A 13,501-nucleotide genomic window follows, 5' to 3' on the forward strand; every position below is an offset into this window, starting at 1 on the left:
CTAAAGCCTAAAATGATTTTATTCAGAATGCTTTAGCTGTGACAGAGCACTTTGATATGCAGAGCAATAACTGTGTTCATGTCTCTCTGAGGGGACAAAGAATGGACAGTGGGACACCAAGTGGTGAGACACTGATGAATGGTTTGTATATTTCCAGACCTGCTATGCTTTCCAATTATATCGTCTGATTGCAGATACTAAAATGCATGACTTGTGCATAATGCATAAAGAGATAAATTATTGATGTCCAGATTTATAGAAGGCATGCAGAGTTAACTGTCAAATAATCAGTTACACAATAATTCACTGCATACTCTAAGATGCATGAATGAATAGCATGCCTTCACACTCTCATGAACTATAAAACCCCTGGTGTATTCAATCCGGCCACTCACTGTTCTGGAATGAGCAACCCCGCAAATTAAATGACCTCACAGGTCACATTTAAACAGTCCCATTATTAACATTAGTTAATGCATTACCTGACATTAACCCTTAAATGCATGAATGTTTCACCAATCACTTTTACATATTTCACATCGTCTTTAGTGACCCGGATCTATATCTAACATGGACCTCTACCTGTCTCAATAATATAAAACTCTCCTTATATTAGAGTAACAATTGCAGAAGAATAAAAGAAAGTATATTTTGTTACCTTTTGGAGGTTGGAAGTGTTCAGTTTGAGCAGATGTTTTACACCATCACCACTGTCCTCGTCAGAACTCATTTCCCAGTACATTCAGTATGGCTCATATTCACAATCTCAAACATATTCTCAAAACTATCATTTTCAACATCTTCAAAATCAATATTTTGATCGCTGACAGCTTTTTAGTTCATGAACTTTAGTTTTAGTTCATGTTAGCTCAAGTTAAATCATCTTTACGGTAACACTTTTTTAAGTGGTCCACTTTAGACTTTCTGTTGACTATAAGTAACTTTGCAACTACATGTCCACTAACTCTCATTAGAATATTAGTTGACTGTCTGCTGTTACGAACCCCTCTTTAAAATTGGAAGAAAAGGGTTGCATAACAAAGGACACGTGAAACCTAAACACGATGCTTAAACATTTATTTCAATCACAAAAATAGGAAAACTAATTACCATCATGGTCACACACAACGCCTCTGCACTTACTCCCAATTTTCCTCAACATGAGGACAAGAGAGCTATCAGTCAATGAATGGGAAAACAAAGTAACTTGCGTTACTTATTTGAAAAAGTAACTCAGATACTTGGCTGTAAATTTAAAAGTAATGTGTTAGTTACTTTAAAAAAGTAATCTGATTACGTAACTCAAGTTATTTGTAATGAGTTACCCTCAACACCGCTATCTACTTATTCTACTAACCTGAACCCTAACCAAAACACTACTACAGTTTACGAATACTCTAATGAGAGTTAGTTGACATGTAGTTGCAAAGTTACTTAGTGGAATGTCTAAAGTGGACCATCCAAAATAAAGTGTAACCATATTGACTAAATGATATTAACAGATACATATTTTTTTTTTTTTTTAAATAATGTATTAGTAAATGTAAAAATGAATATTAACTTAATTTATTAAAAAACATCAGTATTTTTCATTGTTATATCATGTTAACTAATGGAACGTTATTGAAAGTGTACCTCACCAGACCCCTATTATACTATCTTACAATTAACAGTACAATTCTCATTTGATCTCTCAAGATGTTGCTCATTAGTTTTGTTTTATTTTTTTTCCAATGTTTGTTTTCCCAGAAACTAGACGGACATTCATAACAACAGAGGTGAGCTCGATAAAAATAAAGTTCCCCCCAAACATTCCAATAATTTACATCTCAGCCAGCTGGCAAACATGAACACCCATGAGCAATGAAATGAAAGCTTGACAGTATTGATTTGTTTTCTCATAAAGTGTCACTCTGAGCACATTATATCCTGAAACTCTAATTTTCTAACCCTGGTAATCTGCTTCGGGGAACCTGCCCTTCAGGATCATTCCGTACTCATGCCGTGAGCTCACTGTGGTGATGTGACAATGGAGCAAAAGCAGCACTAATGATCCGGCCCACAGTAATTTTCAGTGCCAAATAAGCAGAAATCATTTCGAGTAGGTGAAAGCTCATGATGTGAACTCTCGGCATCTGTCTGTCTGTTATCAGTCAGGGGACACTGGCATGGTTGTTAGCAATAAATAGGAGGTGGTAGCCTTTGACTGCAATGGAAAAATTTGGAAACACAAAGCTGATAATTTCATGCTTTGAATAGAAATAGAAATCCAGACTTTAATGACATTGGTTTAATTCAGTCATTAAATCACCAGCATCACTATTTGTTTCTTCTCCACCTCACACTTACAAAAATACTGATTTACAACACGATTTTTTACAATGTAAAGAAACATAATGTTGAAAGATGAAGCTCCTGCATCACAAACCGTAAGTAAATAATTTCATAATGCTTTGTGTCTGCTTTTTGTTAGCCAGTCATAACAGTGGCCGTTTACTGACAAGCCATAAGGATATTTTGCCGGATTAGATATTAAGTTATTTAAATATTTTAGATATTTTTATTGGAACACAAGAAAAACAAATCATTTCAGTGCACTTCAAATGTAAAATATACTTTTTTGAATATTATGATAGTGTTTGTGAAAAGTTGTTTTTATATTTTATTTATATTTTACAAGCCACTACAACTCTGCATGTATTAACCTACTAATATGAATTGCACACACAAATCACATGTCATATCTGCATTTATTTCACAAACATCATCAGGCATACAAATTCAAGAAGCTACACATGATTATTGTTGGTTTTCTTCTATGCAGACTAAACTAAAATCACAATTCCATAAACAGAGACACTGAATCATCCTCTTGTTATTACCCATAATTCCAGTTGATCTCTCTAAATCTCAAAGTCCCGAAGTTTGAATCCGGCAATCATTTGAACTCCTCCGATGAGGCACTCAGTTCTGAGGTCTCCTATAAAATATACAAGCCATTAGACACCATATAATCGAGGATATCAAACACAAACATGAGACACATAATAAAGCAGCTCTGACAGCACACGCAGTACTGACTGGTCTTGGGACTAATCTTTGATCTCATTTTTTTCAAAGTCAAGCTCTAAAGCGGCCCATAATCCATAATTTCATGTTTACCTCAAGTTGTTCGGTTTCTGGTTTAGCCGGAAGAGATTTTTGTGGAGTATGAAAGGCCTGTGGCAGGAGGGCAAAAACCAAAGACTTTAGAATCCAGTAAGAGGATTTCTGAACACATGCACATTTTACTCAGCTATCTAAATGACGACATACACCATCCAAAATTGACTTTTTGCTTGCAACTGGGGTAACATTTTAATACACATTTTAATATCTTCCCCAGCGAGTGCATATTAGTACCTTGAGAAATGAATAGCATTTATAAAGATTTTTTTTACACTCCTGTTAAAAAAAATAAAAGGGGGATTTGTTGTCAATTGACCCAGTGACAAGCTAAAGGTACAATTTTGCACATATTTACTGACAGTGTTTAGCCCATAGAAATCTCTCTACAAGTTAATTATTATTAAAATATAAAAAAAAATTCTATGCGCTATAAGAAAGCCAGATATACTTTGTACATTCCAAAAAATATAATAATAATAGTAAAAGTGAAAAAAACTATTTTAAGTATTGTTATTATCATTAGGAAATTGTCCAAATGAGGACGCCACTATGGATTCAAAAAAGGTAGAGACACTTTGTCCCCAAGAAAATCCACACACACACACATTTAAAGATTATTCGACCATATCACTAGATGGTGCTGGACAGCTGCTGAAATCTTTAGTATGTGACACACTGCATGTAAAAACTGAAACCTGACAATTGAGACAGTTTCCTGCCCATTTAATCATCTTATTTCATGTACAAATGCCACATTGTCATATACATGCACATAAGGCACATTAAAGATGTATCAGAGGTGAGCTTCAAATTAAAATGAAATGTGTTGGATATTAGCATTCTGTGGAGCCATTACCTTTTTGGCTTGCTGTACCTCTTCTGTGGACTTGGATCTATTTTTCACTGTCTGTTTTTGTGGGGAGATGGTGGACACCTTGGGGGAATGAAAATAAGATGGGCTCAGACCAGAAAATCATCAACTTTCACTAATGAAAAATCTGTGTTTTCTAGGACCATTTCCGCTCTCTTCTGCTATGCTCTCAGCATTTGGTTCAGTCTCCACTCACTTTATTCTCTGTCCTTTCCATGTCTTGGCTTGAGGAAATCAGCTGTCTCTAGGTAAAGTAGTCAATGCTTTTGTTTATCTGAAAATATGAAAGAGATGGAGAACAACAACATTAGCCGTGACAATACTTCACAAAGAGGAAATTTCATCTCTGAATGTCACCTATTAGTTTAATAGGATGATAACCGTAATTGGTCTACAGAGATTATTGGGTCTTCTTCTTTAGAAGCTTGCTTCACTTTCACACCTTTTTGTACCATGTCTCTGTGGAATATTTGTCACTCACCGAACTAACCGATTCCAAATTGCTCCTGGCGGGAATCCCATGACAAGGTACTGTAGGCGTAGCTGAGAATGAGACATGGCTTTTCAAGGTAAAGTGAAGCAAGAAAGGCACCATTGAAAGCGCTTGTCAACAAAAGCCTGAATTTGAATATCCCAAAACATCTACATTTTTATGTGAGAGAACGTGAATGTGAGTGCTATGCAAAAGTCACTACCAATCTGTTCATTATATAAAGAGATCCTGTCTCTTCAGAAAATTTGGATTAAACTGCTCGATTCATATGGATTATTAACATTTTGAAGCCCCAAAGTGGTAGTTGAGTGAACTGTCAATGGAAGGACAGAAATCTCTCAGATTAAATTAGAAATGTATTTCTGTTCTGAAGATGAACGAAAGTCTTACATGGTTTGGAACTACATGAGGGTAAATGATGAGGGTAAATGAAACACAAAGAAACTTGGGTTGGTAAATGATAAATGAACAAAGATTCCCTGTTCACCATCGGCCTGGCTGAGGATCACACCAGCCCTACTCCACATCCAGAGACCAGCCATCCAACAACCGCAAACTGCACGCTGGAGTTGCGAGAGCCCACCGCAGACAATGGAGATCGGGCTGCTGTGATGGACGAGCCCTAGCCTGCAATGAGAACGGAGAGTAACATCGCCCCGAAGTCAGATCCACAAGGGGAGTATGAACAGGTGCGTGAGCCCACAACACACTGTGCCACTGAGGGAGTGCTTGTGGAGTTCAAGAGCTTGGAGGAAAGCCTCACCCACAACCCTGCCACTGTAGATTTGATTTTTATGGCCTCAGGTAATTATCTTTCTCAAACATCTCCAATAATCCCAAATAATTATCAATTTCTCCTTACCCAGCTGGTTCCACCCTGAATCTCCAGTTTACCTGCTGGTTCCACCTAGCCCTAAATCTCCTGTTTCCCTGCTGGATACACCTAGCCCTGAATCTCCAGTTTACCTGCTGGTTCCACCTAGCCCTAAATCTCCTGTTTCCCTGCTGGATACACCTAGCCCTGAATCTCCTGTTTCCCTGCTGGTTCCACCTATCCCTAAATCTCATTTTTCCCTGCTGGATACACCTAGCCCTGAATATCATTTTTCCCTGCTGGATACACCTAGCCCTGAATCTCCTGTTTACCTGCAGTTTCCACCTAGCCCTGAATCTCCTGTTTCCCTGCTGGTTCCACCTAGCCCTAAATCTCATTTTTCCCTGCTGGATACACCTAGCCCTGAATCTCCTGTTACCCTGCTGGTTCCACCTAGCCCTGAATCTCCTGTTTACCTGCTGGTTCCACCTAGCCCTGAATCTCCTGTTTACCTGCTGGTTCCACCTAGCCCTGAATCTCCTGTTTACCTGCTGGTTCCACCTAGCCCTGAATCTCCTGTTTACCTGCTGGTTCCAACTAGCCCTAAATCTTATTTTTCCCTGATGGATACAACTAGCCCTGAATCTCCTGTTTCCCTGCTGGTTCCACCCAGCCTCATGTCGCATGTGATCCCTGCCAGCCTCTCTCTCCCACCTCCTCTGATAGTCAGATCCACAGCCCCACCGCTGGTTACCTTCACCACGCTTCACCTCCTACACTATATTGTGAGGATCTGCCTCGGAGCTTCAGGTCACCAGCTCCGCCCAGTAAGAAGGATCCCCTGGCTCCGCATCCAGCTTCCGAACCCCTCGCTCCACCACGGAATGTTGAACTGTTGGCTCCGCCTTGGCTCTTCCCTCCCTAGGCTCCACCAGAAACCATCATCCTTACGGCACCAACGGGCTCCCTCGGTCCCATTGGCTCCGCCATGGTCAGACGTCGTCCTACCTGCACCTTTGGCTCCGTCTGTCTCTGTCTTCCCCCGGCTCCACCTTCATCCTCAGTCCCACCGGCTCCGCCTCAGGCTTTAGGCTTCTTGGTTCCACCTCGGACACTCGTCGCTGCAGCTCCACCTTGGTCTCTAGTGCGAGCAATGTCGCGTGGGCTCTTCTGCTAGTCAGCTCCACCTGGGTCTCCATCTCCAGCTTGTCCTTCTCCATCGCTCGTCCCCAGGGTGTCGTCTGCACAGTTTCCCTCTTGGCTCCTCCCACCCTCCACTCCTCCATGGACTTATGTGTTGGACTTAGTTTTGTCTCGCCCCTATCCAGTTCCACATTCTCCTCCAGAGCCCCCTGCCCTTCCTCCTCAGTTTGACTATTTACGACGCAAGGACGCGCCTTTTCGGGAGGAGCGTAATGTCCGAGTTATGTTCTGTTTTGGCCATATTTCTTTGTGTTTTGGTTCTGTCTTCCTTATCTGCCTGTTTAACCCAGTTTCACAATGTGTTTGATTAGTTATCCCATTCACCTGTTCTGTTAATTAACTCATTAGTTCCCTCATTTGTTCTAGTATTTATACTCCCTGTTTCTTTCAGTTAAGTTGTCTGATCTCGTCTATGGTTTATGTCTGTGTAAGATGTTGAGTATTCTCGGTTTATCTCCTACGTTTACCTGTGGATTTCTAAATAAAACCTTTTTCGTTTGACTCTCATTCGTCATGCGCTCCTTGCACTCATGTGACAGACCAAGAGGTCCTGTTTTTTCCAGCTTGGATCTAAGGTGGCTATGGTAAGGGATGTAACATTTTCAAAACACGCTCAAAGCAGTTGACCAATCACAACACACTGGTCCAACTGACCAATCAGTGCACATTGCGCTTTTTTGAAGGAGGGGCTTCATGGAGGCATAAACTAAACAGAGTTTTACTGACTGGGAAGAGAGGTGCTGCAACAATCTAAAATATGTAGGAAAATAATGTGTTTTTTTAACTTTCAATTATTAAACCCCCAAAAAAAAATCAACACTTTAAAAAGGCATAATATGGACACTTTAAGAAACCATTTGCTCGATTAAATTTCTCAGAATCTGGAGCAGAGCAGTGAAGTCAATGTCTTCATACTGTGTCACTGAATCATCGCAGCACAAAGGACCCACTTTACCAAAGCACCAAGCTTTTGAAGCAGAAATAAGCCTGGGACTGGCTTAGGTATTTCCCTTTCTGCACTCATCATATCTGAAACTGCTTGTGTAGAAATATTGATGTTTTCTAAATGCATTCATGAATGCCATCTCTGCTTCAAATAAATAATCGCTGTCATTGTTCTGTTTATATGAAATGATTAAACCTCTATTGTTATTGACTGCTCAGAACCTTGACTGCATAATAAGACTTGCCTTTAATAATCTTAGGATTTGGCAAACTAAGCCTAGACTGCATCTATTTGCTGTGTGATTAGTTTTCCTTTCACTGATATGACTCATCAACACCTTTCAAAGCTCTAAAATTACAAACAAATCATGGCTCAAATACTGACCAATGCATAGACAGAGATTGAACATGGAGGTACAATACAATACGACTTATAAACTAGTTTATAAAACAGCACAATTATCAGAGCCCTCCCCACCTCTACAGCCCCCCACAATTTTCCCAAGTGAATCCGTGGCCAAAAATGGAACTGCTTCGGCTCTAATTGAAAGCCATTGGGGCAGATTTCAGACTGCCCCTCTTATTTTCACGTTACCTTACGTAAACCTCGCTCCTCCAGACCAATACAATATCAGTCTGCTTCAGCTTTGTTTACATTAGTCTGCATTAGGTCAGTAAAGTTGGTCTGTTCTTCGTATCAAATTAACGAAAGTTTAAACGTGCTAATGGGAATAGACTTTATTTAGTTCTGTTGTGTTTGTTTTATGTTTGTTCTGAGAATAGAAATTATTTTCCCAACCAGAATTCTCACAACTAACATTCTAAAACAACATTCGGAGGCAATACATACTACATTAAGGCATTCTATGCGTGCATGTCAATCATCATTAGAGCGCCACCCTCAGGCTGAATAATGCAGGATGTTAGACTTCTGCTCTGCCAAAAGTTTTCTGTATGTGTTCAGCGATTAGAATATAAAGCTCACAAAATATTTATTATAATAAAGGGCTAAGACTCAGAATCTGTCCTACATAAATGCTCGGTCAGGAGCCGCTACTGGTAGCCTACAATTTAGTATTGGTATTAGATAAACATAATTTTAGAGGAACTAGTATGTCACCCAGCAGGACTCTTGAAATGTCATGTCAACTGGAAGAAGGCCACCAGCTGAGGCGACTCTGAGCTCAAACATGAGATTGGTGCAAATGTCAGCACATAGAGACAGCAGACTGTGACTCATTAAACCCTCAGCCCTGCATGCATGTGTATTTGCTGGCAGGAGAGAGACCATGAAGGCGAGATAGAGCTATAGAGAGGGATAGACAGATAGATAGATAAACAGACAGGGAGAGAGGGAAAGACGGTTTAAAAATGAGATGCAAATACTGAGCAAGAAGAAAGATACATAATTATAAAACAGGGCCTCCGTTTTCTTAGTTCGGTATTTTGTGAATGTCCGTAAAACAGTATCCTTAATCAGTATTCAAGTTATTCCAAACAAGAGCGAGGCATGGAAGCAGCCATTCAAAATCTCACCCAGGACTGAGTCCAATTAGGACTCTACAGCTCCAGACGCATTACCATGGCAACAAGCTAGTACCAGGAGCCTGATAGATGAAGGAAAGAATGTGACGGGCGGTGTCCCTCCAGGGTGAGTTTAGATTACAGAGACCCTTGCCTCAAAATGTGATTTTTCATCTTTCAAAACAGAGAAGGGTACATTTTTATGCCTGTGCACAGTGTTCTGGAGAACATTAAGAACGGTTACAACAACGCTGTTGAGTTTGCTGTTGAATGGGAAATGATTTTGATTTTTCCATTTGGAAATGGAAATGTCTTTGTTGTGTATTTTACATCTTTGTGTTATGAACAAAATACTGGATCAAGATCAAGATGAGTCAAAATCATTATGTTCCATAAACCAAGCCAACTAAATCTACTGATTCATTTCAGATCATGTTGTGCATGATCTCTGAACTCTGAAAGCATTTGAAATGTTGTAAGATATCTAATATGAAGATCAGAAAGTATCATCATCGCAATCTAATAAATCACAGGAAATCAGTTTGATGGGAGTCACTCCTTGAAATGGATCTCAATTCATGCAAAGCACTTTGGGTAGTGTATTTAGTGTCAGTGTTTTTAGTCTCAGTATTCTACTGTCTAAATGCATGTTAGATCACATCATGAACAATTAATTCATTCATGATTCATATTTTTCTTCTTTCTTGTGACTGCTCATGCAGGACTGTCTGATATACTGTAACAACAACACCAAACACCTCTGTGCACAACTTATTCTAAAAAGTATCTTTTGACCACTTAACTACATATCAGCCAAGCCTGTGGCTGTTTAACAGACTCATATTTAAGAAAGAATTAAAACTAAGATCATTTTAACAAGCAAAATTATATAAATTCTGTAGTAATATATACACATCATTTGATTAATTCGGCTAATGGCTAATTTGAATGAACACTGTGGGAAGTAGAGTGCAGCTGTGGTGTTTGGCTATATTGTTGGGACAATTGTCGCCGAAAGTATAGTAAATCCTAAAATCAACTAAATTGTGATGACTGACTAATGGTCCCCAAGACCCTGTTTACACCTGGTATTAAGCTACGTTTTGGTCGATCGGGCGACAAGTGGAAGACGTTAAATATAGACGTAAACAGGGTATTATTATTCATGCCAGGCCAGTAGTTGGCGATGTCACTTTGTAAATAAACACTACACAGCTATAGACTCAACATGTAATACGCATGCACATGACGTCACAGTTTTCACAAATTCACGTTTTTGTAGTTTACACAGAGACGATTACAGTATCAATTGCATTACAAATCGATTACAAATACGTTTTCAGAAGTTTGCATTTTCAGGCCTCCAAAACACTGTTGTCATGTAAATGTTCAAATGTCATGTAAATAAAAAGTTTTCCGTTTTTAGTTGAAAACGGTGTTGTGTAAACGGCATGCAGATTACGTGTTCAGTCTATGGCACGTAGTGTTTCTTTACAAAGTGACATCGCCAACTACTGTCCTGGCAGCAGAACACAGCGTTTTTAATCGTTTCGCATCATTTCGTCTCGTTTTGAAAACATTGTCGTCTGTATGCGAAAAACGCAAAGGAAAAACATTTCCATTTTTAGTAGGCCTACATTGTTGTCGTGTAAATGTACCAGTAGTGTAGAAGTTCACGTGGTTGAATGCCACAAAAGACCGCCTACTCTCTCCACCTACTGACCAAATGTGTTGGAAGCGCGCTATCCATACGGGATTTAAACATTGTCGGCTGAAGACCTAAGTTTGGTTTGAAGAAGAAAATGTACTAAGCACAATGTTCTCTCACCATTCCTGTTTTCTAACACACACTCAGCGTTCGGCGTGGTCTTGCGGCTGTCAGAGCAGAAACGAAAGCGGCTGCTCTCCGTCTGTTTTTCCATCGTCTAAGGTCGCATTCATATGTAAATTGCGTGAGCTTATTTTGTCCATTAGATCGAAAGATCTGAAAAAGCCCATACATTTACTCGCCCAAAACCCTCCCCTCGAAGAAATCAGGACATCAAGAAAGTGGACAAAAGAGACGGATTAAAACACCAGGTGTAAACGGGAATGTGTCTCCCTTGTCAACTTGTGATCCGATTGACCAAAACGCATCTTAATACCAGGTGTAAACAGGGCCCCAGATGGAAAACAAAAAAATGCAAAATAATGTCTTAATGAAAATGAAAATGGTTACATGTTGGGTTGGGGGATAGAAAAAATCATTAGCTCAGTATTAAAAACAATTGAAGTTGATGGAAAGTTACCAACATGAAAGAAAAACAAGCATGTGTGTGTGTGTGTGGACTCTCTGTTCTTCTTCTGACACACACACACACACACACACACACACACACACACACACACACAGGGTTTAGATGACATCAACATCCCAGATTAAAATAATAATTACAATTCTTTAATGCATAAATTAATCTAAAAAGAAAAATACGGTGTGTATCCTGTAATTAGCATAAGAAAAGATCATATAAAAGACACATGACGTATTGGAGTTTGTTAAAGTGGTCTTACCTGTTGATATTTCAGTGTTTGCTCATTGAGGACAGTCTTGCAGCAGTTCTGTTTAAAACAACACAAAATGGACCTTTGCATACGAGTTAGAACAGTAACAATTGTATCCTCAGTAAGACACGCTCACGCTCAGCGCAGAATCCTCACCTCTCAGATTCGCCTCCCTCCCTTCACTCTTTCACTCTCCCTGCCTTCCCTCATTCTCTCTCTTTTTCTCTTTCTATCTGTGCCTCAGCTTGGGGGCTTGTCATCTGATTGAGTCTGTTTACCTTGCTACATGCTGTCCATTCAGAGAAGATAAATATAACGTCCCTGATGAAGACTTTCCCGAGGACAAGGTGCACTAGGGGGAAATGTGTGTGTGTGTTTGGTCTCTGTGTGTTATTAAATTCTAGGGAACCATCAGCATCAAGGTTACGAGCAGAATACACTCCATGCATTAGCGCCATCTCCCTCCCTGCCTCTATTTTACCTCCTTCCATTTCTGTCATTCTCTCTTCATTCACCCCCGGGGCAGTTCCATGTCTTCGGAAGATAGGAGTGAGCGAAACTCAAATCTTGAATCTCCACACAGAACCCCAGTCATTATCAACCTTTTAGGACATTGAAATCATCACGAAAATTAAAACTGTTGGTATATCATGGTCTTATTGTGGAAATCCATCAGTAGATGTTATTGTAAACAAAATAATATCTTCATAATCTTTCAACAAAATGTAATCGCTTGAAACAACCTCTGAAATGTTTCCCTATTCACAGTTGACGTCACTTAAAGCCTCACAGGCTATTGGTTAAAGGTACATGTAACTTTTTTTTCTCTTTTTTTTTTTAATCCAACATCATCAATCCTTCTTCCAAAACGTGTTTTGTGTTACCCTGGTTCACTATCGTAAGCCTATTATACATTTTTACACTTTAGACCTGATGTGATGTTTTTCACGAGTCTGCTGGCAAAAAGAGAATTCAACAGAGCTCGTAATAAAACAAGAATCAACATTGGCTTGGCTTTTCGGAGAGGGTGAGACCTGAGGGATTTTAAATGTTGCAAAAGCGATGCGGAGATGGTGTTTTTATTACTCAACAGGTCAGTAAGGTATTTTGTTGAACAGATAAACTGCCATATGTAGCTCTCTAACAGAGTTCATTAAAGCATTATCTATTGTGTAGGGTCATTTCATTATGGCGTAGCGCTGTGCTGGAATTTATTTTCAAGGAAGTCCTGTGTATATTAGCTACAGTAATGTCTTCAGCTAGTCAGCTTGAGATCCACTTCCATCTAAACTGGTTATATCTATTAAGCATAGTAGTAATGAATGTTATATGTGACCCTGGATCACACAACCAGTCACAAGTAGCACGGGTGTATTTGTGGCAAGAGCCAACAATACATTGTATGGTTCAAAATTATCGATTTTTCTTTTATGCCAAAAATCATTAGGATAGTAAGTAAAGATCATGTTCCATGAAGATATTTTGTAAATTTCCTACTGTAAATATATAAAGCATTTATTTTTGCTTTAAAGGCGATTTTCTCGATGTTTCGAATTTTTTTTGCACCCTCAGATTCCAGATTTTCAAATAGTTGTATCTCAGCCAAATATTGTCCTATCCTAACAAACCATACATCAATGGAAAGCTTATTTATTCAGCTTCTGCAAATCTTGGTGAAAATGAAAATATCCTGTTTCCCATTAAGGGATTTGTTAAAGTCATTAAAGACCTGAAAAATAATGATGTTAACCTTTACATAAACTAATAATTATAAATTACAATGAACCCAGTTTAATGCTTTAATTGCTCGTTCATGATAACTAACGCATCAACTAATTTGAATGTAGTAAAGTGTACATAATAAAGTGTTACCAAAACCAATTTCGAATGGTTTTCATTCGAAATCAATGAAACCTTTAAGGGAAGTACGCAATGCATG

At 39.1% G+C, this 13,501-nt stretch overlaps 1 long non-coding RNA gene across 1 annotated transcript; it reads right to left on the bottom strand.

The window, feature by feature from the left end:
* Window positions 1-2,739: 2,739 nt before the first annotated feature.
* LOC130095408 (uncharacterized) lies at window positions 2,740-11,716 on the bottom strand. Its single transcript, XR_008808103.1, has 5 exons — window positions 11,572-11,716; window positions 4,236-4,313; window positions 4,025-4,102; window positions 3,163-3,219; window positions 2,740-2,980 (listed from the first exon to the last, which is right to left on the bottom strand). It is a non-coding gene; the product is annotated as an uncharacterized LOC130095408 (long non-coding RNA).
* Window positions 11,717-13,501: the final 1,785 nt, after the last annotated feature.

The sequence above is a fragment of the Rhinichthys klamathensis genome, unplaced genomic scaffold (assembly GCF_029890125.1).
Source record: "Rhinichthys klamathensis goyatoka isolate OS25496 unplaced genomic scaffold, OSU_Roscu_1.1 h1tg000191l_1, whole genome shotgun sequence".
Classification (NCBI taxonomy): Eukaryota; Metazoa; Chordata; class Actinopteri; order Cypriniformes; family Leuciscidae; genus Rhinichthys; species Rhinichthys klamathensis.